The 25,074-nt window shown below is 42.6% G+C and overlaps 2 long non-coding RNA genes across 4 annotated transcripts in view; both read right to left on the bottom strand.

The window, feature by feature from the left end:
• The window catches only part of LOC107829419 (uncharacterized), a 51,091-nt gene that overhangs the window by 5,244 nt on the left and 20,773 nt on the right, over positions 1-25,074 (bottom strand). Inside the window, exons 7-8 of one of the 3 annotated variants that reach the window (XR_012694107.1) lie at positions 17,884-18,069; positions 13,078-17,803 (exon numbers count right to left, since the gene is read on the bottom strand). This is a non-coding gene — a long non-coding RNA (uncharacterized LOC107829419). Of the gene's footprint in view, positions 1-1,808; positions 2,057-13,077; positions 17,804-17,883; positions 18,070-25,074 lie in introns of those variants that run through there. The other 2 variants (XR_012694109.1, XR_012694108.1) reach the window with 2 other exon arrangements.
• Positions 7,391-11,308, bottom strand: LOC107790212 (uncharacterized). Its single transcript, XR_001648981.2, has 3 exons — positions 8,199-11,308; positions 7,524-8,126; positions 7,391-7,441 (listed from the first exon to the last, which is right to left on the bottom strand). It is a non-coding gene; the product is annotated as an uncharacterized LOC107790212 (long non-coding RNA).

Consider the following 25,074-nt stretch of genomic DNA (forward strand, 5'->3'; position numbering starts at 1 on the left):
AAACATCCAAAGAACTAATCATATCCTTACCATGCCGATCCGGCCTACTACCAAGCTATCCCATCTATCCGAGTTTCCTTTTGATTTACCTTCAACTTGATACTCCTTCTTGCTATAACACCACAATTCCTCAACCTAGACTCACCACACAAGACCCAAGCATAAAACTACACCATCTAAGGCTCATAAGTCGCTGAGTACTCTCTTAAATATTCCCAAAAGCACCACGTTCAAAATACCTACCCCGAAGAGACTTCCTGCAAATCCAAAGTCATTTCTGATACTGCTATATAGAATCCCCTAATGATATAGAAATACCACGAGTCTTGACACCCTCCAATGCAAACCTCAGTTTCTAGCCAAACATACAACCTGAAAATCTCTGATTATTACATGTAAAATCTTGAACCCACTAGAACCATTCTCGAGAGTCATCCACTCTACTGAAACCTCAATTAAACTGATCAAATGAATCGAACAACCTGTGCCTCATTAGCACTCCGACACCGCAGGATGTAACCTCACCTACAACCAAGCAACTTCCTGCTCTATGCACCACATATCCTTTACCAATAACCACTCAAGACATTTCGTGATTCTCATACACCTATGAAGCATAATAAAACCTTTGTCAAAATTTTCCTTTACTCGAGCCATCCTCGGTCTCAATCTCCGTAAGCCATAACTGATTCACCAGCACGCCTCAAACTGGAACCAACATAGCACATAATTGTGCAATCAACTAATCAATAGCAGACTCCCCCACTTGGCTCGAAGCCATTGGTCAAAACACACACAATAACTCATAACGCATATACTCTATTGCTGCCATAATACCATAGTGAGATTAAATTCAATCCTTTATAAGCTCGTGAAACACAGACCATCTAGTATTTTAAATCTTCTGCAATCTCGCATTCACTCTCGTAACAGTTAAACCCACTCTCTAAGGCGACCCAAATTCAAATTGCAACATATATATTTTCCTGGTAACAGAGATCTTCCAATAAACGACATAAAGGATTACGGAAACTTCAGAACAATCCGCAGGAGATAACCCACATGCTTCGCCTCAACTAATATCTCTTTATATCCTTCCACCATCATAGACATTACGCAGTCACTTGATCTTCCTGAGTCTGAACTCATATCACAACTTGAAATCCACTTCACTCCCCCAACTAAAAAACATGAAAAGATTCTTCACACATCCATAACTCGAGGTTATACCTCAAATCAAGATGGAAATCAAGCATCTAATAGTTCCTCTATTTTTCAGCAGACCCTTCTCGTCGCTTCCAAATCATATGAATATATCTCGCAGTCATAACAGACTCATCGCAAAGCCATCCAGCCAGCACTTCTACTAATAGGGACACTACCGAACATATAAGTTCAAAAACATATGCTCACACAATCAAAGAATAACAAGCCATCGATACACATCTGATATTGAGTGCTCATGCACACATACGAACGTGTGGAAGGAATCCAAAGAGTTACATTCCAAGCTGAATCAAAGACGCACGATAAGAATTCAAGAATGCGAAGTTTTTCCTAAAGGTTCTGCAGCCTCTCGAGGATAAGTACAGAAGTCTCCGTACTGATCCGCGAGACTCTACTAAAACTGCTCATGACTCGTAAGACCTAGGTAACCTAGGCTCTAATACCAACTTGTCACGACCCTAAACCCAAACCCGGTCGTGATGACGCCTCTCGTGAAGACAAGGCCATCCGACACACTCCCAATTCATTTTAAGCAATTAAAATAATACAAATTAAGTCTTTAACATAATAATAATCCCAAAATAAGGTGAGACAATACAATTGCGGAATAAACATAGCCGGACATCGGGGTGTCACTAGTCATGAGCATCTACTAATCGATTTAAAAATAGGAAGGGTCTACATAGTCTATTACAGAACTAAAATAAGAGAAAATAAGATAGAGGGAGAAGCACTAGGCTTAGAACGCCGAGTAGCTACCTAGTGAATCTCCGAATCCGCCTGAGCTGGAAGAATCAACACTCGCTAGGGGGACCTGAAGCGCTTGAATCTGCACACAGGGTGCAGGGAGTAAAGTGAGTACTCCAACTCAGTGAGTAATAATAATAAATGAAGACTGAACGATAAGAAATCACGTAAGAGCACATCAATATGCTATAAAGAAGCAGTATAAAACTAGTAAAAAGCAATGAAACAGTGAAAACATATAAAGACACCTTAGTTCAGAAGAATCTTCTTTAAAACACCTTTTTAACAGTTAAATAATTAAATGAAAAGCAGCTAGAACAAATAAACACATAAAATCCACCCCTCAGGCATAATGTCAACAAAACCCGCCTCTCGGGAAATATCATGGAACAACACCAGCCCCTCGGATTGAAGTTATGAAAACAATATATATAGCATGACTGAGTACAAGTATAAACTCAAAACAGTGAGGAAATACCAGTAAAGATCCCCTAAGGGTCCAAATAGTTGGCACGATGCCTAATTATGACATTCCGCCCAAAACATAATGATAGCAAACAATTTTCCATCAAATACTCAATAAAACAGTCATTCGGGACGGACTAAGTTACAATCCCCAATGGTGCACGACCCTACGCTCGTCATCTAGCATGTGCGTCACCGCAATGTAGCACAACGATCTGTAATCCGGGGTTTCATACCCTCAGGACAACATTTACAATCATTACTCACCTCGATCCAGTTTAAACTCTAGCCTGCGATGCCTTTGCCGTCTCGAATCGACCTCCGGATGCTCCAAATCTAACCAAAATCATTAAAATATGCTAAGGGAACAAAGCCCACTCGCAAATATCCAATTTACATCAAAAATCCCGAAATTGCTCAAACCCGGCCCCCATGCCCACGTCTCGGAACCCGATAAAAATCACATTAATAGAATCTTTATCCTCTCACGAGTCTACCCATATCAAATTTATCAAAATCCGACCTCAATTGCCCATTCAAATCCCCAAAAGAATTCTCAAACTTTTCTTCCATTTTTCTCCAATTTCCACTCTAATTTCTCAAATTAAATGATGAAATTCAAGACTAAATTATGGAATTAAACCAAATATGAGTGAAGAATACTTACCCCAATTGCTCCACTGAATTTCACCTTCTCCCGAGCTCGCCAATGGCTTTTATGATATTGGACATAAACCCTCGATTTTTAAATATAAACTGTTTGCCCAGATTTTTCTTCATCGCGAATGTGGTATCTCCCTCGCGTTCGCAAAGCACACTGCTTCACTGACCGGAATTTCTTCTACGCAAACGCGAGAACCCACTCACGAACGTCATGCATAACTGACTCAACTCTTCCCAAACACGACCTCTACTACGCGAACGCGTAGAATAATCGCCTTAGGGACCCAGCTACACGAATGAGGCATAAGCCTCACGAACGTGGTGGCCATTGACCTCACCCCTTCGCGATCGCGGAACCATCTTCGTGAACGTGAAGGCCAACTCCACAGCCTCACACCCTAATCCTTTGCGAATGCGGGACATGTATCGCGAACATGAAGGTCAAAAACATGCAACACGAACAGCAGTAATTCTGCAATTTCCACCAACATGAAGCGATCCGTTTAACCACCCGAAACTTCCCCGAGGCCCTAGAGACAACCAAACATTCCAACATATCCCATAACCTTATTCAAACTTGTTCCAACCTTTGGAACTCTCAAAACACCAAAATCACGTCAGATTCAAGCTTAAGAATTCCAAGAACTTCCAAATTCCGCTTTCGATCAAAAAATCTACCAAATCTCGTCCGAATGACCTAACATTTTGCACATACATCACAAATGACATTATGGACATAGTCCAACTTCCAAAATTCCATTCCGACACCTATATCAAAATCTCACCTATCAACCGAAAAACGCCAAAATCTCAATTTAGCCAATTCAAGCCTAAACCTTCTGCGGACCTCCAACACACATTCCAACCACGCTTTTAAGTCCCAAATCACCTAACAGAGCTAACCAAATCATAAAAATTCCAATCTGAGGTCATCTACTAACAAGTCAAATCTTGGTCAAACCTTTCAAATTTTAAGCTTCAAATTGAAAACTGTTTCTTCCAAATTCTTTCTGATTACCCTGGAAACCAAAACCGACGATTTACATAAGTCATGATACATCACACGGGGCTAGTCATGCCTAATAACTGGAGAGCAAAGTGCAAAAGCTCAAAACGACCGATCGGGTCTTTACAAATGCCGACAAATCTAGATATGGCACACCTTTCCCTGACGAGGGTGATGATGAGGAGGAAGAGAATGCCGAACCTGAGCTGACAAGGGAGCATGCTCCACCTCCCATTAGACCAAGAGTGTACGAGTCCCACTTTCTGTTTCATTCAAGGCACATTCCCTACCTTGATCATTTGCCAAGTATGCCGGATATGGATGCCCTCACAAGGGATCTTGATGAAATTCGCACAACAATGTGGGATGAGACTAAACCAATGGTGCTGGCAAAGGTCATGTTTTTTCCTGACAAAGCTCGCCTAACTAGGGCTGCAAAAATGTACAGCGTAAGAGAGTGTCGTGAGATGATAGTATGGGAGTTAAGTCTGAATGTATACAAGGTTGTTTGCCATAGATGGTTTATGGGTTGTTATTGGATACTACGTGCAAGCAAAAAGTAAACAGGGTTCTGGAAAGTTGGTAAATATATTGGCACCCTCAACTGTGAAATGGACACATTCAATGGGAATCACTTCAACTTGGATGTTGACTTGATTTCTCTTCAACTCATTCCACACATTGAAGTGTCCATAAGGTACAAGATCAAAAACTGTATTACATCCATCCACCAGGAATATGGGTGTAGTATTACCAAAAGAAAGGTATATCTCGGGCACAAACGTGCATTTGAAATTGATTATGGTGACTGGGATAAGTCATTTGCATCTCTAGCGAGGTATATGGCCGCATTGAAACACTTTAACTCCGGGACTATTATTGAATGGAAGCTTGAGCGGAGTGTAGAATTACCGGAATATATATTCAGATACGTGTTCTGGGCATTTAAACCAGCAATTGATGGTTTTGTGCATTGTCGTCCGGTAATTTTCATAGACGGTACTCATGTCTATGAAAAGTATGATATTAAGTTGTTGATCGCAGTTGCAGTAGATGGCAATGGACAAATATTTCCACTAGACTTTGCCATCTGTGCCAATGCGATGCACAACTGACTCAACTCTTCGCGAACGCGTTCTCTACTATGCGAACACATAGAACAATTGCCTTGGGGACCCAACTATTTCTCTTCCTCTACGCGAACGAGGCATAAGCCTTGCGAATGCGGTGGCCATTGACCTCACCCTTTCGCGATCGCGGAACCATCTTCGCGAACACGAAGGCCAACTCCACAGCCTCACACCCTAATCCTTCGCGAATGCAGGACATGCATCGCGAACACGAAGGTCAAAAACTTGCAACACCAACAGCAGTAATTCTGCAATTTCCACCAACATGAAACGATACGTTTAACCACCCAAAACTCACCCGAGGCCCTCGGGACCTCAACCAAACATGCCAACATATCCCATAACCTCATTCAAACTTGTTCCAACCTTCAAAACTCTCAAAACAGCATCAAAACACCAAAATCACATCGGATTCAAGCCTAAGAATTCCAAGAACTTCCAAATTCCGCTTTCGATCAAAAAGTCTACCAAATCTCATCCGAATGACCTGAAATTTTGCACACACATCACAAATGACACAACGGACCTACTCCAACTTCCAGAATTCCATTCCAACCCCTATATCAAAATCTCACCTATCATCCAGAAAATGCCAAAATCTCAATTTTGCCAATTCAAGCCCAAACCTTCTGCGGACCTCCAAAACACATTCTAACCACGCTTTTAAGTCCCAAATCACCTAATGGAGCTAACCAAATCATAAAAATTTCAATCCGAGGTCATCTACTAACAAGTCAAATCTTGGTCAAACCTTTCAAATTTTAAGCTTCAAACTAAGAATTGTTTCTTCCAAATTCTTTCTGATTACCCTGGAAACCAAAACCGACGACAGGTCAGGTCATTACAAATGCCGACGAGTCTGGATATGGCACACCCTTCCCTGACGAGGGTGATGATAAGGAGGAAGAGAATGCCGAACCTAAACCGACAAGGGAGCATGCTCCACCTCCCATTAGAATAAGAGTGTACGAGTCCCACTTGCCGTTTCATTCAAGGCATATTCCCTACCTTGATCATTTGCCAAGTATGCCAGATGTGGATGCCCTCACAAGGGATCTTGACAAAATTCAGACAACAATGTGGGATGAGTCTAAACCAATGGTGCTGGCAAAGGTCATGCTTTTTCCTGACAAAGCTCGCCTAACCAGGGCTGCAAAAATGTACAGCATAAGAGAGTGTCGTGAGATGATAGTATGGGAGTCAAGTTTGAATGTATACAAGGTTGTTTGCTGTAAATGGTTTTCGGGTTGTCATTGGATACTGTGTGCGAGCAAGAAGGAAAAAGAGTTCTGGAGAGTGGGTAAATATATTGGCACCCACAACTGTGAAATGCACTCATTCAATGGGAATCACTTCAACTTGGATGTTGACTTGATTTCTCTTCAGCTCATTCCACACATTGAAGCGTCCATAAGGTACAAGATCAAAAAGTGTATTACATCCATCCACCAGGAATGTGGGTGTACTATTACCAAAAGAAAGGCATATCTCGGGCGCAAGCGTGCCTTTTAAATTGATTATGGTGACTGGGATAAGTCATTTGCATCTCTACCGAGGTACATGGCCGCATTGAAACACTTTAACCCCATGACTGTTGTTGAATGGAAGCTTGAGCGGAGTTTAGAATTACCAAAATATATATTCAAATACGTGTTCTGCACATTTAAACCAACAATTGATGGTTTTGTGCATTGTCGTCCGGTAATTTCCAAAGACGGTACTCATGTCTATGGAAAGTATGATATTAAGTTGTTGATCGCAGTTGTAGTAGATGCCAATGGAGAAATATTTCCACTAGCCTTTGCCATCTGTGCCAATGAAAGCCAAGAGACGTGGATGCTATTTTTGAACCACTTGAAGCAACACGTTGTCAAACAAACACAAACTGGCCTGAGGCGCATCCCATCCCGCCCGGATACGCTATTAGGATAATCCTCATCACGTTGCCTCTTTATCGCAGGATGCGCTGTAGCATGATTGTGAGTAGTGCTGGTAGGAACGGTAGAAGGGGATATCGGTCCATCAGCAACCTACAGAAGAATAAATCAGCTCAGTATATAAAAATATATATTAGTAATGTACGTGTTAAGTCAACAAAATTTTAAATTATTTTACCATGGTCTCGTCGGTCTCCTGAATAAGTATCCTTTGCATCCTACTCAACATCGCACAAAGTGGCCTCCGTAACGGGCTAGGATGAAGCCTTAATAAGAAAATTATAATGTTATTTATGGCGAATCAATGAGATAAAAACAAATGTAAATTTAATAGTAATACAAACATACCTACGTCTGTGAAAGATCCCCAGCACCCGTCGACGATAAGCCATAACTCAGCCGGCGCCCACCATCCATATCTTTGGTCGACCGATCCTCAGCAATGGTCGCTAGGCCTGAAAAGTACTTCTCCCAATCATCTCCGGTAATGCTCATGACCGTGATCAACAATGGATCTGACGGGGTCACCTGCGATGCTGTTGGAGTGAACGACAACTGAAGGCTGAATGACGGCATGCTGCAGTGATGCTCGTCTGGCTGATGGAGGTTACCCAGCAGATCACCTCCAACATCCTCAATAGGTGCCTCAACGCCCCCTTGCTGGGGACCACCTCCTTGTCGGCCCCCACGACCCCATGGGACAGCCCTGCCTCATGGGAAAACCCTACCTCGTGCTCCCCTACCTCGTGGGACAGGCCTACCTCGATGGTACTGCTCTGGAACCACATAATCAGGGACGTGCACTAAGCGATCATTCTCTCGGGCTCGTTGTAGTGTCCGGGCAACTAGATTTGTAACCTGCTGGCCATACTCGTGCAAAATGGTCGCTCCCTCACCGGCATGCTGATGCATCTACAGTCCCAACCGGTGGAATAAATGTAGGCCAATAGCCTACACAACATGTAAAATATAAACTACGGAACGCTAGGTGATAGTTATAAGTAAGAATACCAAATAACATACCAGTGCCTCGTGCCTCCCGACGTATGGGACGTATCGACCGCCAGCTCGATGAATGGTATTCCCAATGAAAAGTCGGGTAATGCCGCGGTACCAGCCCATATAATCATGCCCAATATCCGGCCGACTCGGTAAATGGGGCAGAATCAGGTCAAATCACCGGTCCCAAGTAAATATTTGCTCCTGTAGCCATGCCAAATATTCGGCGTCCACTTTGGTACGATCATCCAGCTGGTAATGTGTGGTTTGTCAGGTGGGCAGTGTTGATACTATGACAACCAGGCCAGTCGTCTCATGAGTTACCGCTCTGTTTTTCTCATTTCTGCTTCTTATTGCTTTGTCTATCGGTTCTATATGTGATCGGGTTGGTTGGCTCGGATGTTGACTTATGTCTTAAAGGGCTCGGATGTGAGTTCTGATGGTTCGGATATTTTCGGGAGGTGATTTGGGACTTAGGAGCATGATCGAAATGTGTTTTGGAGGCCCGGAGTAGATTTAGTCTTGAATTTGCGAAATTAGATTTTTGGCGTTTTCTATTTAATAGGTGAGATTTTGATATAGGGGTTGGAATGGAATTCCGAGAGATGAAGTAGTTCCGTTGGGTCATTTGTGATGTGTGTGCAAAATTTCAGGTCATTCGGATATGGTTTGGTTGGATTTTTGATCAAAAGTGTAATTTAGAAGATTTTGAATTCTTAGGCTTGAATCCGATGCGAATTTGGTGTTTTGATTTTTTTTAGCATTCCGAAGATTGGAGAAAGTTTGAATGATATTATGGGATATGTTGGCATGTTTGGTTGAGGTCCCGGGGGCCTCGGGTGAGTTTCGGGTGGTCAATTAGACCATTTCATGTTGTTGAGAATTGCAGAAATTGCTAATAAGTGTTGCAGAAAAATGGACTTCACATTCGCGAGTAGGCCCTCGCGTTCGCGAAGGGTTAGTTGAGGAGGCAGATGATTTAGCCTTCGCATTCGCAAGGAAGGCTCCGCATTCGCAAAGGGCTGTAATCAGGTGCATCGCGTTCGCTAGGTGGAGTCGCATTCGCATAGAGGGAATTGAACAACTGTTTTTCAAGGTATTTTGTTCATCGCGTTCGCGAGAGAGGGAGCACGATCGCGAAGGGTCAAGCTGAGGAGCCATCGCGTTCGCGAGTGGCTGGTCGAGTTCGCATAGAGGATTTTTCTAGTCAAAATTGGTTTGTGCAATGCCTCGCGTTCGTGAAGAAGAAATTAAGGCCTGGGCAGAATGTTTAAATAGTCATCTTGTCCGCGATTTTTGGGGTTTATTTCCACCATATTTGAGAAATTTTGGAGCTTTTTGAAGAGGATTGAAGAGGGATTCAAGGGGAAACGCTTGGAGGTAAGGTTCATGGACTTAATACTCTATTCTAATGTGAATTCTACCTAATTAATCATGGAAACTAAGCCTAAAATTGAAGAACTAGAGCTTGAAATTGGAGACCTAGAATTTGGGATTTGAGGGGTCGTTTGTGATTGGATTTTGATGCTTTTGGTATGAATGAACTCGGGGAGTGATAAGGAGTACACTTATGTAAATTTTATCGGTATCTGATACGTGGGCCCGGGTGTCGGGTTTGGCCAATTTCGGGATTTATGTTGTAATTTGATTTCTTTCGAGTAGGCTTTGTTCCCTCAGCATATTTTGATAGTTTTGCACTGATTTTTGTTAGATTTGGAGCATCTGGAGGCTGATTCGAGGGGCAAAGGCATCGCGAGCTAGAGATTTGGACCGGGTAGAGGTGAGTAATGATTGTAAATATTGTTCTGAGGGTATGAAACCCCGGATTGCACATCGTTGTGCTATATTGAGGTGGCTCACATGCTAGATGACGAGCATGGGGTTGTACACTGTTGGGTATTGTGACTTAGTCCATCTTGAATGATTGTTTTACCGCATATTTGACTGAAAGTTATTTGTTATCATCATGTTTTGGGCTGAATGTCATATTTGGGCCTCATGCCCACTATTTGAACCCTTAGGGGATTTTTATTGATATTTCCTCACTGTTTTGACTTTATACTTGAACTCAGTCATGCTATATTCTACTGTTTTCATAACTCAGTCATGTTTACTCTGCTTTATCACTTAAATGAGATTTTAAATGATATTTTGGACTGATCACCACGTTTTACTGTTGCCCGAGTAGCTTGTGAGATTCTAACTGAGTTAGGCTAAGGGCCTATGTTGTAAAGGAAACACTGATTATGATTATGAGGCTGAGGGCCTGAGATTTGTACGTCGCGAGGTGGCTTGTTGATATGAGGCCGAGAGCCTAGTGATGATGCCACGAGATGACTTGATATTGCGCTTGGGCCATAAGGGGCTCCTTCAGGAGTCGGCACACCCCCAGTGAGCGCGAGTACCCATTGAGATGTGAGATATAACCCAAGGGCTGGTTATTATTCCATGTGTTGCCCGAGGGGCTGATTCTGTTGGTATTGTGCCCGAGGGGCGTTTCTTTATGTGTTTACCTTTTCTAGTTGGCGTCTTTACTTGCTTAACTGTTTTAAAAGGGATTTTAAGAAGCTTAAACTAAACTAAAGTAACGTTGCATAATTTCACTGTTTCATGACTTTTATTGGCTTTTACTGCTTCCTTATAGCCTGTGATGTGCCTTACGTGATTTCTTACTTCTCAGTCTTTATTTATGATTATTACTCATTGAGTTGGAGTACTCACTTTACTCCCTGCACCTTGTGTGTCGATTTAGGTGTTGTTGATCTTGCTTACGAGGGTTAAGAGATCCCGGCAAATTTCGGAGTTCACGAGGTAGCTGCTCGGCATTCGCAACCCCGTGCTTCTCCCCCTTTATCTCGTTTCCATTCTCTTGTTAGTGATTCTTTAATAGCTTGATAGACTCTTCAGACTTGTAGTACATTGTTAGATGCTCATGACTAGTGACACCCCGATGTCGGGCTGTATTCGTTTTAATTTTGCAAATTATACTGTTCACTGCTTATTTTGGGATTTTATCATGTTTAAGACTAATTACTTATTATTTTAATTGCTTAAAATGAAGTGAGAATGTGTCGGCTGGCCTTGTCTTCACGAGAGGAACCATCACGATCGGGTCCGGTTTGGGATCGTGACAAGTTGGTATCAGAGCCTAAGTTACATAGGTCTCATGAGTCATGAGCAGGTTTAGTAGAGTCTCCCGGATCGGTACGGAAACGTCTGTATTAATCCTCGAGAGGTTGTAAAACCTCTAGGAAAAAACTTCACATTCTTGAAGGGGTGTGGCCTGCACAGTAGCTAGGGCATCACAGTTGCAGATTAGTGAGGCCCGTTTCTATGCACTTCTAGCTAGACTGGATGCTATTGTTTCCGATGCTGTTATTACAAGTATTGTCTCAGTCTGCCACAAAGATGCTTTTGTATTATTTGATCCTGATTCCACCTTTTCTTATGTGTCATCATAATTTTCTCGTTATTTGGATATGCCTCATGAGTCTCTTGTTTCACCTGTTCATATATCTACTTTGTTGGGAGATAACGTTGTTGTAGACCGTGTGTACCGGTCATGTGTAGTGACTATTGGGGGCCTGGAGACCCGAGGGATCTGTTGTTATTATGTATGGTAGACTTCGATATTATTTTGGGCATGGATTGGCTATCTCCGTGTCATGCTACTGTCATGCTAAGACAGTCATATTGGTTATACCGGGTGTGCCACAGATTGAGTGGCGAGGTTTGACTAATTATGTTCCCAGTAGAGTGATCTCATTCCTGAAGGCCCAGCATATAGTTGGGAAGGGTTGTCTTTCGTATCTAGCCTTTGTGAGGGATATCGGTGCAGAAATTCCCAGTATTGATTTTGTTCCAATTGTGAGGGATTTTCCCAATGTGTTTTCTGCATACCTGTCAGGCATGCCATCGGACAGGGATATTAACTTTGGTATTGACCTGGTACTGGGCACTCAACCCATTTCTATTCCGTCGTATCATATAGCACCAGCGAAGTTGAAGGAGTTAAAGGAGCAGTTTTAGGAACTCCTTGATAAGGGGTTCATTCGATCTAGTGTGTCACCTTGGGGTGCGCCGGTTCTATTTGTGAAGAAGAAGGATGACACTATGAGGATATGCATTGATAGGCAGTTGAACAAAGTAACAGTTAAGAACAAGTAGCCTTTGCCTCGCATTGATGATTTATTCGACTAACTTTAGGGAGCGAGAGTGTTCTCCAAGATTGATCTCCGTTCAGGTTATCACCAGTTGAAAATCAGGGACTCGGATATTCTTAAAACAGCTTTTAGAACCCGATATGGTCATTATGATATCTTGGTGATGTCTTTTGGGCTGACTAATGCCCCAACAACATTCATGCATTTGATGAACAGTGTGTTCCGGCCTTATCTCGACTCATTTGTCATAGTCTTCATTGATGATATTCTGGTATATTTGCATAGTCAGGAGGAGCACACAGAGCATTTGAGAGTTGTGTTGTAGAGATTGAGGGAGGAGAAGCTTTATGCAAAATTCTCCAAGTGTGAGTTTGGCTCAATTCAGTGGCTTTCATGGGGCACGGGGTGTCCAGCGAGTGTATTCAGGTTGATCCGAAGAAGATAGAGGTAGTTTAGAGTTGGCCCAGACCGTCCTCAGCCACAAAGATTCGTAGCTTTCTTGGTTTGGCAGGCTTCTTCAGGGATTTTCATCTATAGCATCACCCTTAGCCAAGTTGACTCAAAATGGTGCTCCATTCAGGTGGTCGGATGAGTGTGAAGCGAGCTTTTAGAAGCTCAAGAGTGCCTTGACTACAGCTCCAGTGTTAGTTTTGCCATCAGCTTCAGGTTCATATACAGTGTATTGTGATGCTTTGAGGGTTGGTATTGAGTGTGTTTTGATGTGGAAGGGTAGAGTTATTGCTTATGCTTCTCGTCAGTTGAAGCCCCATGAGAAGAACTACCCCGTTCATGATTTGGAGTTGGCTGCCATTGTGCACGCGTTGAAGATTTGGAGGCATTACTTGTATGGTGTGTCTTGTGAGGTGTTTACTGATCATCGTAGCCTCCAGCACTTGTCCAAGCAGAAGGATCTTAATTTGAGGCAGCGGAGGTGGTTGGAGTTGCTAAAGGATTATGATATTACTATATTGTATCATCCGGGGAAGGCCAATGTGGTGGCCTATGCTTTGAGCCAAAAGGCGGTGAGTATGGGAAGTTTGGCATATATTCCAGTTGGGGTGAGACCTCTTGCAGTTGATGTTCAGGCCTTGGCCAATCGGTTCGTGAGGTCAAATATTTTAGAGCCCAGTTGGGTATTAGCTTGTGTGGTTTCTCGGTCTTCCTTATATGATCGCATCAGAGAGCGCCAGTATGATGATTTGCATTTGCTTGTCCTTAAGGATAGAGTTCAGCACGATGATGCCAGAGATGTGACTATTGGTGATGATAGGGTGTTAAGGATGCAGGGCCGGATATGTATGCCCAATGTGGATGGGCTTCGGGAGTTGATTCTGGAGGAGGCCCATGACTCAAAATATTCCATTCATCCGGGTGCCGCGAAGATGTATCAGGATTTGAGGCAGCATTATTGGTGGAGAAGAATGAAGAAGGATATTGTGGGATTTGTAGCTCGGTGTCTCAACTGTTAGCAGGTGAAATATGAGCATCTGAGACCTGGTGGCTTGCTTCAGCGGATGGATATTCCAGAGTGGAAGTGGGAGCAGATCACCATAGACTTTGTAGTTGGGCTCACACGGACTTTGAAGAAGTTCGATGTTATTTGGGTGATTGTGGATCGGTTGACCAAGTATGTGCACATCATTCCTGTGTGTACTACCTATTTTTCAGAGCGGTTGGCAGAGATCTATATCCGAGAGATTGTTCATTTGCATGGTGTCCCAGTTTCCATCATCTCAGATAGGGGCACTCAGTTTACTTCAGAGTTTTGGAGGTCGGTGCAGCGAGAGTTGGGTACTCAGGTTGAGTTGAGCACAGCTTTTCACCCTCAGACGGACGGGCAGTCCGAGTGCACTATTTAGATATTGGAGGACATGTTGCATGCTTGTGTCATTGATTTCGGAGGGTCATGGGATCAGTTTCTACCACTTGCAGAGTTTGCTTATAACAACAGCTACTAGTCGAGTATTCAGATGGCTCCATATGAGGCTTTGTATGGGAGGCGGTGTAGATCTCCAGTTGGTTGGTTTGATCCAGGTGAGGCTAGGCTATTGGGGACTGACTTGGTGTAGGATGCTTTAGAGAAGGTGAAGGTAATTCAGGAGAGGCTTCGTACAGCACAGTCGAGACAAAAGAGTTATGCTGTATTTCAGCACGGTTCAGTTGGATGATGATTTGACTTATGATGTGGAGCCAGCAGCTGACTTATGATGTGGAGCCAACAGCTATCTTGGAGTGTCAGGTTCGAAAGTTGAGATCAAAGGATATAACTTCAGTGAAAGTGCAGTGGAGAGGTTGGCCCGTGGAGGAGGCTACTAGGAGACCGAGAGAGAGATGTGGAGCAGATGTCCTCACCTATTTGAGGCTTCAGGTATGTTTCTTGACTCGTTCAAGGACGAACATTTGTTTAAGAGGGGGAGGATGTGACAACCCATCTAGTCGTCTCATGAGTTACCGCTCTGTTTTCCCCATTTCTGCTTCTTATTGCTTTGTCTATTGGTTCTATATGTGATCGGGTTGGTTGTCTCGGGTTCGAAAAGGATTTGGTAAGGCTTGAGACACTTAGTCTCTTTTGAGGAAGCTTAAGTTGAAAAAGTTAAGTGGATGTTGACTTATATGTTAAAGGGCTCGGATATGAGTTCTGATGGTTCAGATAACTTTGGGAGGTGATTTGGGACTTAGGAGCGTGATCGGAATGTGTTTTGGAGGTCCGGAGTAGATTTAGGATTGAATTGACAAAATTGGATTTTTGGCATTTTTCGGTTGATAGGTGAGATTTTGATATAAGAGTTGTAATGGAATTCCGAGAGTTGCAATAGTTCCGTTGTGTCATTTGGGATGTGTGTGCAAAATTTTCGATCATTCGGACGTGGTTTGGTTGGGTTTTTTTATCAAAATCATAATTTAGAAGATTTTGAAATTCTTAGGCTTGAATCCGATGCGAATTTGGTGTTTTGATGTTGTTTTGAGCGTTCTGAAGATTGGAGCAAGTTTGAATGATGTTATATATGTTGGCATGTTTGGTTGAGTTCCTGGGGGCCTCAGGTGAGTTTCAGGTGGTCAATCGGACCATTTCATGTTGTTGAGAATTGCAGAAAATTGCTGATCAGCGTTGCAGAGAAATGGCCTTCGCGTTCGCGAGTAGGTTCGCGTTCGCGAAGAGTTAGTTGAGGAGGCAGATGATTTAGCCTTCGCGTTCGCGAGAAAGGATCCGTGTTCGCAAAGGGATGGAATGAGGGGCATCGCGTTCGCGAGGTGGAGTCGAGTTCACATAGAGGGAATTGAGCAGCTGGGTTTCAAGGTATTTTGTTCATCACGTTCGCGAGAGAGGGAGCGCGACCGCGAAGGGTCAAGCTGAGGAGCCATCGTGTTCGCGGCTGGTTGCGTTCGCGTAGAGGATTTTTCTGGTCAAAGTATGTTTGTGCTTCGCGAACGCGAGGCGTTGACCGCATTCGCGAAGAAGAAATTGAGGCATGGGCAGAATGTTTAAATAGTCATCTTGTCCGCGATTTTGGGGTTTATTTCCACCATTTTGAGCGATTTTGGACCTTTTTGAAGAGCATTGAAGAGGGATTCAAGGGGAAACTCTTGGAGGTAAGATTCATGGACTTAATACTCGATTCTAAAGTGAATTCTACCTAATTAATCATGGAAATTAAACCTAAAATTGAAGAACTAGGGCTTGAAATTGGAAACCTAGAATTTGGGATTTGAGGGGTCGTTTGTGATTGGATTTTGATGCTTTTGGTATGAATGAACTCGGGGAGTGATAAGGAGTCTATTGATGTAAATTTTATCAGAATCCGAGACGTGGGCCCGGGAGTCGGGTTTGGCCAATTTTGGGATTTGTGTTGTAATTTAATTTCTTTCGAGTGGGCTTTGTTCCTTTAGCATATTTTGATGGTTTTGCACTGATTTTTGTTAGATTTGGAGCATCCATAAGCCGATTCGAGGGGCAAAGGCATCGCAAGCTAGAGATTAGGATTAGGTAGAGGTGAGTAATGATTGTAAATATTGTCTTGAGGGTATGAAACCCCGAATTGCACATCGTTGTGCTATATTGAGGTGGCGCACACCCTAGATGACGAGCGTGAGGTCGTGCACTGTTAGGGATTGTGACTTAGTCCATCCCGAATGATTGTTTTACCGCATATTTGACTGAAAGCTATTTGCTATCATCATGTTTTGGGGTGAATGCCATATTTGGGCCTCATGCCAACTATTTGAACCCTTAGGGGATTTTTATTGATATTTCCTTACTGTTTTGACTTTATACTTGAACTCAGTCATGCTATATTCTACTGTTTTCAAAACTCAGCCATGTTTACTCTGCTTTAACACATTATATGATATTTTAAATGATATTTTGGGCTGAGCACCATGTTTTACTGTTGCCCGAGTAGCTTATGAGATTCTAACTGAGTTAGGTCGAGGGCCTGAGATTTGTACGCCGCGAGGTGGCTTGTTGATATGAGGCCGAGAGCCTAGTGATGATGCCACGAGTTGGCATGATATTGCGCTTGGGCCGTAAGGGGCTCCTCCACGAGTCTGCACACCCCTAGTGAGCACGGGTACCCATTGTGATGTGAGATATATCCCGAGGGGCTGGTTATTGTTCCATGTGTTGCCCGAGGGGCTGATTCTGTTGGTATTGTGCCCGAGGGGCATTTCTTTATGTATTTACCTTTTCTAGTTACGTGTCTTTTACTTGTTTAACTGTTTAAAAAGGGATTTTAAGAAGTTTAAACTAAACTAAAGTGACTTTGCATAATTTCACGGTTTCATGACTTTTACTGGCTTTTACTGCTTTCTTATAGCCTGTGATGTTTACGTGATTTTTTACTTCTCAGTCTTTATTTATGATTATTACTCACTGAGTTGGAGTACTCACTTTACTCCCTGCACCCGGTGTTCAGATTCAGGCGCTGCTGATCCTGCTTGCGAGGGTTGAGTGCTCCCGGTAGGGTTCGGAGTTCACGAGATAGCTGCTCTCCGTTCGCAGCCCCGTGCTTCTCCCCCTTTATCTCATTTCCTTTCTCTTGTTAGTGATTCTGTAATAGCTTGATAGACTCTTCATACTTGTAGTACATTGTTTGATGCTCATGACTAGTGACACCCAATGTCGGGCTGTGTTGGTTTTAATTCCGCAAATTGCACTATTCACTGCTTATTTTGGAATTTTATCATGTTTAAGACTAATTACTTATTATTTAATTGCTTAAAATAAAATGGGAATGTTTCGGCTCGCCTTGTCTTCACGAGAGGCGCCATCATGACCGGGTCCGAGTTTAGGGTCGTGACTGATACGAGCTGTGAACTGCCAAATTGGCGAAATACCCGCTTGGTGGCATGATGCTCCACTATATCAAGGCAGATCAATGGGACAGAAGAGCCCCACATAAGCCGGCCGGCCGAGCAATAACTGGGCAAGCCAACTATCAATACGTCGATGTATGACGTCCAGATGAACTATTAAGTAAGAACAGAAAACATCAGTATACGCAACTTGTATTTGAATCTATGAAAAGTAAACTTAGATATACATTTACCTATGCGCCATCCAGCAAATCCAAAATATCCCTGCACAAGGAGAGACTATGCTGAGCCTCGTACTCGCGCGTATGTCCCTGCCGGAGAACCCACCTCCTAGCTAGAGGGAGCAACGCTGGTGGTACACCCAGATATAATAGTGGTAGAGGTGGCTGCAATTGTAGAAACTGCTCCCAGGCCCAAACCTAACATAAAAAGTTGACGTAAAATTTAAAATACATTTTTATTAGGCATGTTAAAATGAATAGAGTATTCGAATATGTTGTCATTTGTAGTAGCGGTAAAAATCCAGCAACGTCATGCTGGGTGCCCATGCTCGCCCGACACATCTTCTTGTACAAGTAGGCGAGAACAGCAGCACCCCAACTGTACGGGGGTAAATCATCTAGATGCTCAAAATGATGAAGAAATCTCAAGCTGACTAGGTTCCCCGAAGTGTTCGGGAACAAGTCCCCTCCAAACATAAGGAGTAGCAGCAACCTTGTATACCCGCGAAGCAATCTACAAAGAATTGGAGTTCATGCTTGGCGTAATTATCAATCAGGATGTGTATATTTGGCAGTGGAAAGTCGTCCTTGGGACTTGCTCTGTTTAAGTCTCGATAGTCAACACATACTTTGACTTTTCCATATTTCTTCGGAACTGGTACAATGTTGGCTAACCAGGTTGGGTATTCAACTACCTTGAGGACTTTGGCTTTGATCTGCGTACTAACTTCCTCCTTGATTTTCAGGCTCATATTTGGTTTAAATTTTCTGAGTTTCTGCTTCACCGACGGACACATGGGATTGGTAAGCAACTTGTGAGTCACTATGGACGTGCTCAAACTGGTCATGTCATCATATGACCATGCAAAGATATCCTCATACTCCTTCAAGAAACGAATGTACTCCTCCTTCTCTATCGGTGATAAGTGAATGCTTATGTGAGTCTTCTTGACGGTTTCGGCGTCTCCCAAATTTACTGCTTCAGTTTCGTCCAGGTTGGACTTAGGCTTATTTTCAAAGTTCTCAACCTCTCTGACAATCTCCTCAACTATTTCATCTTCTTCATCCGAGTCGCTATCCTTACATTGCGTTGCCTCATTACATATCACAGTCACTGGTTCATCAGGAAAAGTAATAATAACGTTGTAGAAAGAAAAGTGTGGAAGATAATAATGAATAGTAAATAGCAATGCATTGATTAAAACTGAAAACACCCAAAACAAGTACGGTTCGATGAATCGAGCAATTATTTTGAAACAAGTGATTCTTTAAAACAAAATTACTGAAAATATCTTAGATGCCTAGCATGGCTATAGAAATAAAATTAAGTTGATTGCCAAGTAATCCCGGGACTCGGCGGGCCCGGGATGGTGTGGCAGTCCAGTTCGTGAGAACAACTCCCTTCTCCACAGTCTGAATAGTGAGGCCTTCTTCCTCCTCCTCAATTATTGCACTGCAATCCATGTCTTCGTCCTCCAGGAACAGATTCCTCAGCCCAGCTAACAATTCTTCTTCTGCAGTTCCCAATATTGTATCAGCTTGGTGAAAAGTCTGACCCAGATATGGCACTAGTTGCTCGAGAGGATAATAAGATCCACGCCATGGAGGCGACCAGTCATCATACTCTTGCCATGTATACTGGTATCCGAGCCCGAAGGTAGGACCATGACGTTTTAGCTGTATTGGTTTGGTGATGCCTTGGAGATTCTTCCCAAGCCCTTTGCCGGGTTCATACCCAGACCATGCTAGTATGATTTCTATTTTGTTACTCCACCATTTGTCTTTCTCAACGGCATTGACGCGTTCGATGTGATGATAGGTTTCCCCTCCTAGCCTTCTTCTGTTCCCGATAGCTGGGATGGTTTGATTGGTGTAAATGGAGTTACTCCCGTCCTCGTGAAAGTTCACCCCCTAATGGTTACATTCGAACTTCATGGCCTGGTGTAGTGTGGAAGCCACAGCCACAGCGGCATATATCTACGGTCGGCCCAACACAAGATTTTATGAAATTGATATGTCAAGCACTTGGAATTCAGCGTCGAACCAAGTGTGCCCCATCTGCAGACAAACACTAATCTCCCCAATCATGGCCCTTTGAGACCTATCAAAGGCTTTCACGTTCATGCTTCCTGCCCGTATTTCATGGAAACCTTTGAACAATCTTTTAAGAGTATCCAACGGACAAATATAGAGTTTTGAACCTCTATCAATCAGAACTCTGGCAATGAATTTGTCTTCAAATTATACCGTGATATGCAATGCTTGGTTATGATTCAACCCTTCAGGCGGTAGTTCGTCCTCGTGGAAGATTATTTTATGACTTTCCAGCACCTGTCCTACCATGTTGGCCATCTCTCTGCAGGTGATATTGTTGGGTACATAAGCTCCACTTAACACCTTCATCAAAGCATTTTTGTGCGCCTCTGAATTTTGCAACAGTGATAGAATGTATATCTGAGCTGGGGTTTTGCTCAAATGATCAATGAGGGAGTATTCCCTCGCTTGTACTTTCCTCCAAAGGTCATCTGACCTGTTTCAATGACATGTTGCTTGGTAGTGGCATCCTTACTTGGTCCTCCCAAGTGTTCAGGTGTATAGATTCTTCCAGTCCTGGTCATTCCTTATGCAACATCAGATTCTTTCATCTTTGCCTTTCCTTTTCGATTAGCTTCGACAACGTAATCCCAGGGTATTGCTTTTGAATCGAAAGGAGGTGTGGTTGATACTGTCACTGTGAAAGTTGTGGCCACTTCTACTTCAAATGGAACAGGGGTGGCTGTAGATGGAGCTACCTCTACCTCAAATGGAACCGATGCAGCTACCTCAACCTTGACTGGTGACTGAGTCTGTACTACAAAAGGAGTAAGTGTGACTGCGCGTTTAAAGTCATCGCCTTCTCGAATAAGCCCGATTGACCCCTTAGGATCTCATTCTTCATCCATCCCGATCACATGTATTCCACCGCCCCTATGATTCAGGAGAGGATTATTGCGGATATTGGGTGTAGCTTCTTTCGCATGTATGACCTTGTTGTCAATCAGTGTCTGGATTTTATCATTCAATGTTAGGCACTCGTCAATGATGTGCCCCTTCATACTAGAATGGTATGCACATGTTTTGTTTGGGTTGACCCATTGGGATGAGTTCTCCACTGCCACAGCAGGAATAAGAGTGACGTAACCAGCGGCCTTTAACCTTTCATACAGCTGGTCGATGGGTTCATCAATGGCTGTGTATTGTCTGGGTGGTTTGCGATCAAAATTGGGTCGTGGTCTTGGATAATTTTGGCGAGTTGGAGGAGATTGGAATTGAGATGGTTGAGAATTATAGGTGTGATAGACAATGGTTGGTTGGGGATATCTGGGAGATGAGGGTTGATATGTAGGTGGAGGTGTTTGGTATGTGGGTGGAGGTGTTTGGTATGTGAGTTGAGATTTTAGGCCCTGAGCCACCATTACTGCCTCGACGTCTTTTTTTATCGATATGCCTCCTGATTGTAATGCTTTGTTTGCGGCCTGTAGTGCCTCAAAGTTTGTTACCATCCCGCTTTTGATGCCTTCTTCGATCCTTTCACCAAGTTTGATGATATCAGAGAATTTATGGTTTTCAATAACCATCAACCTTTCATAGTATTGCTGGTCCTGTGCTTTGACGAAGAACTTGTTCATCTGTTCCTCGTCCAATGCTGGCCTGACCTTGGCCGCTTTTGACCTTCAACGAGTAGCAAACTCGCGGAAAGTCTCGGTGGGCTTCTTCTTAAGGATTTGAATGTAGAAAACATCTGGTGCATTTTCTGTATTGAACCTGAATCAGTCCATGAAATCAGACGCCATACTCACCTATGGCTTGGCTTTCAACCTGCTACTATCTAGCCTTGGCTTTCAACCGGCTAGACCCACAATTAGCACAAATAGCAAAGAAAGAAGAGAGAGCTTGAATGTATGTGTGTGTATTCTGAACTACTGTTTTTGTTTAGGAGAATCAGAATGAGAGTATATATAGCACTTAGTGAGGTAAGAACAAATAAGGTAAGGATATGTCAGTTCATAAGACAAGGGTAATCGAATAAATCAACCAGTTAATTGGGGATTTAACCAATCAAATCATGCAGAAGAATCTGGGAAAGACCCTTTAGAATAGGGAGAGCCAATCAATGGTACAAATTAGGGCTCAAATAAGGTAAGAGAATCAATCATACCATATAAAACTTCTGAATCAGAATAATAGTCTAATTAAGGAAAATTGTACTAATTAAAGTCACGAATAAGGTAAACAAGAAAATCACAAAGAAATACTAATTTGAACGGGAAAATATGATTCAAATGACTAATAAAATCATCCATGATGATTAATTGACAAAAATAAATAGATAACGGAAGAAAATTTGAAGAAATTAGTGCCATAAACAGAAGTACCTAGGGTTTAAGCATATACATGAAAATCGGCCCAACCAGTAAAGGAATAATCAGGTTTAACACTTGAAAATTAAGAAAAAATCATTTGAAGAGAACTTAGGACAAACCCTAGCTCTGAGAAGTCACTGAAATTGAATAATGATAAGGAAAATAGAAATTTTTTCCGAAGAAAATACCAAATAATGTTCAAAACGTTTCAAATCTACAAAGATCTGAACAGACCCAATTAGCCATGAGATTAGGGTTTTGAATATAACAGATGTGAAAGAGACTTGGTCCAAAGTCATAGATTCGTATTGAAAATAGGAAGAAATAGCAATCACAAACGATAATGGCCATAGGTAGACCTTTGAACGGTCTTTGAACAAAATATGAGTTGGATCCTTTCAAGATCCCTTCATGCAACAAAAGGGTCGAATAACCAGGAGAGGTAAGAGGCCGGTAGGGAATCAAATCACCATGGAATCTCATGGAATAGGTAGGAATCGAAGGGATTTAGGGTAGATTTTAGGTGACGACGCTAGGGTTTGGGCGAGTCTATGAGAGAATAGGGAGACGAGGGATTCAAGGGCGTCGAAAGTGATAAATGAGTCGGGTTAGGGTGTCCTAATGCACCATAATCATTAGGTGAAGACTCTTCAAATTCAAACCCAGTTCCCAAAAGGAATGAGTTGTCCTTCCAAATATCATAAACCCGATTTCGCTCTAGAAAAAGGGAGCGCGTCAGCGTGGCGACTCTGCTGGGGATATTTAGGCTTTTACCATTTCAGACTATTATTGTGGATTCATAACTCATTATGTGCAATTACTTGTTTAATTCTTTTAAGCATTCAATTCCCTTTTCAACTGCAAAACTGACTTGTCTTCTTTGTTTCTTTCCTTACTACTACTTTAAATTATGAAGTTGCTGTATTTACTACTATCTTAACGTGAAATTACGTGACAACATGCTTTTAATTATTGCATGATCATGCTCAACATCATACTTCACTCGTGGGAAATAAATACCATAGCAACGCTTATAATGAGTGGTTGTGATCTTCCTATATTATTACCCCCTAAATCCGAAAAAGGCATATTTGCGGTAAAACCAGTCGATCAACGGTGTAGTCGACGGTTCTGTGCCTTTCCCCCTTGAGTTGTCCGCTCAAGGGTACCAGTCTAAAACCCCATAGAAACATTACTCTATTTAAATTACGCATGCATCATGGCCAAACCTAGCTGGGTCAGTTATGTTGTCCACATAATGATCCTTTAAGATAGTCTTGTCCAAAGTCCACTGGGTTTCCCTAAACCCAAACGGATATCATCACGTTCTGTGCATATATTTGCAGAACTAAAGGCTTCATGCTAATTGTTGATATTAAATAGTCGAGTTTGGTAGGGGTATGGTCTTAACCCTTTTGTTTTGTAGAAAATGAAGAACGAGGTCCCTAATTTCGGTATGGTTAGCACGCCCCCACTCTAGCTAGACTGTTGGAGGAGTCTTCCATCAGATGACCAAATCAATGAGTGGAAAGAGAGGGTCGCCAGAGCTAGCGAAAAGTTGGAATATCTGGAATACAGTCTGCTGGAATTAGAAGGAAAAGTGAGGAAGAGAGTCACCGACTGCCAGAACGCTAAGGGAAACGAAGGAGAACACCTGGCAAAGACATTTTTACTGGTGAACCTAAGTGAACTGGAGGATTTGATCAACGAGAGCATTCAACCTGAGGAAGGTCCTTCTGGGACCAAGTAGATAGGAGTTTTTCTTTTCGCTTTATAAAATGTAATAAGGCCAATGGCCATTAGTAATTTTCATTTCCTGTTTATTTAGTGTCATTTTGGGATTCGTCTACTTTTTATCAATGAAATGAGGCATTTAGCATCCTAAGTTCTCCAAATCAATTTGTCGCTAGGCCTAACTCGGGCACTAAGAGGTTCCCAAATTAGGACATGCTTTACATTCTTGCACTATGTGTTTAAATATTGCAATACTTTTTATAAACCTCACTAACTTGGTTACCTTTTTGTTTTTACTTTTTGTTTTATTATTCCCCTCCCCAAAGGTTAGTTCGTGCACTCTGGCAACATTATCCTATTCCACGAGATCCAGGGGCCCTCCACCCACTCCTCCTCTTAGTCCCATTAAAGGCAAGAACAAAGGGCTTGGCAAGAACCTTCAAGGAATCTCTAAACCCATAAAACTCAAGAAACATGGCACTACCTTCGGTTTAGGATATGGATACACTTGGGAGGAATTCGGTCGCCACCATGGCGTGGTCCTTATTATCCACTAGAGCAGCCAATACCGCATCTGGAGCAGACTTTCCAACAGGCTGACATTATTTATGGATCAGATGAAGAAGAAGCACTTGCAACGGTGAAGAACTTGTTCCTAGAAGACAATGATATGGACTGTTGTGTTGTTCTCGAGGAAGAGGGGGAGGAAGGCCCTTCCATACAGGCTGTAAGTAGAGGGGCATGCCTCAATAACTGGACCATCAGGACAACCAGAGCCCGATGAGCCTCGGGGTAGCAAGGCTAAAACAAGCATTGTCTTCTTTACTAAAAGATTTTATTTTTCGCATATTTTCAATTCCCGCAATAAGATCTCCAATGTTCAAAACGATTATGCAATTTATCAAAGCATTTTTTATCTTATGAATCGACGCACATTATTATTTTTCTCTCATTAGTTTACTTATACATCATTACTATTACTTATTTTGGTGAACCAATGACTGTGACATGCAACGAGACAACGCAACAAATGGACATAGATTCAGAGGAAGATGACATACTAGAA

This window comes from Nicotiana tabacum, chromosome 8 (assembly GCF_000715075.1).
Source record: "Nicotiana tabacum cultivar K326 chromosome 8, ASM71507v2, whole genome shotgun sequence".
NCBI classification, from domain to species: Eukaryota; Viridiplantae; Streptophyta; class Magnoliopsida; order Solanales; family Solanaceae; genus Nicotiana; species Nicotiana tabacum.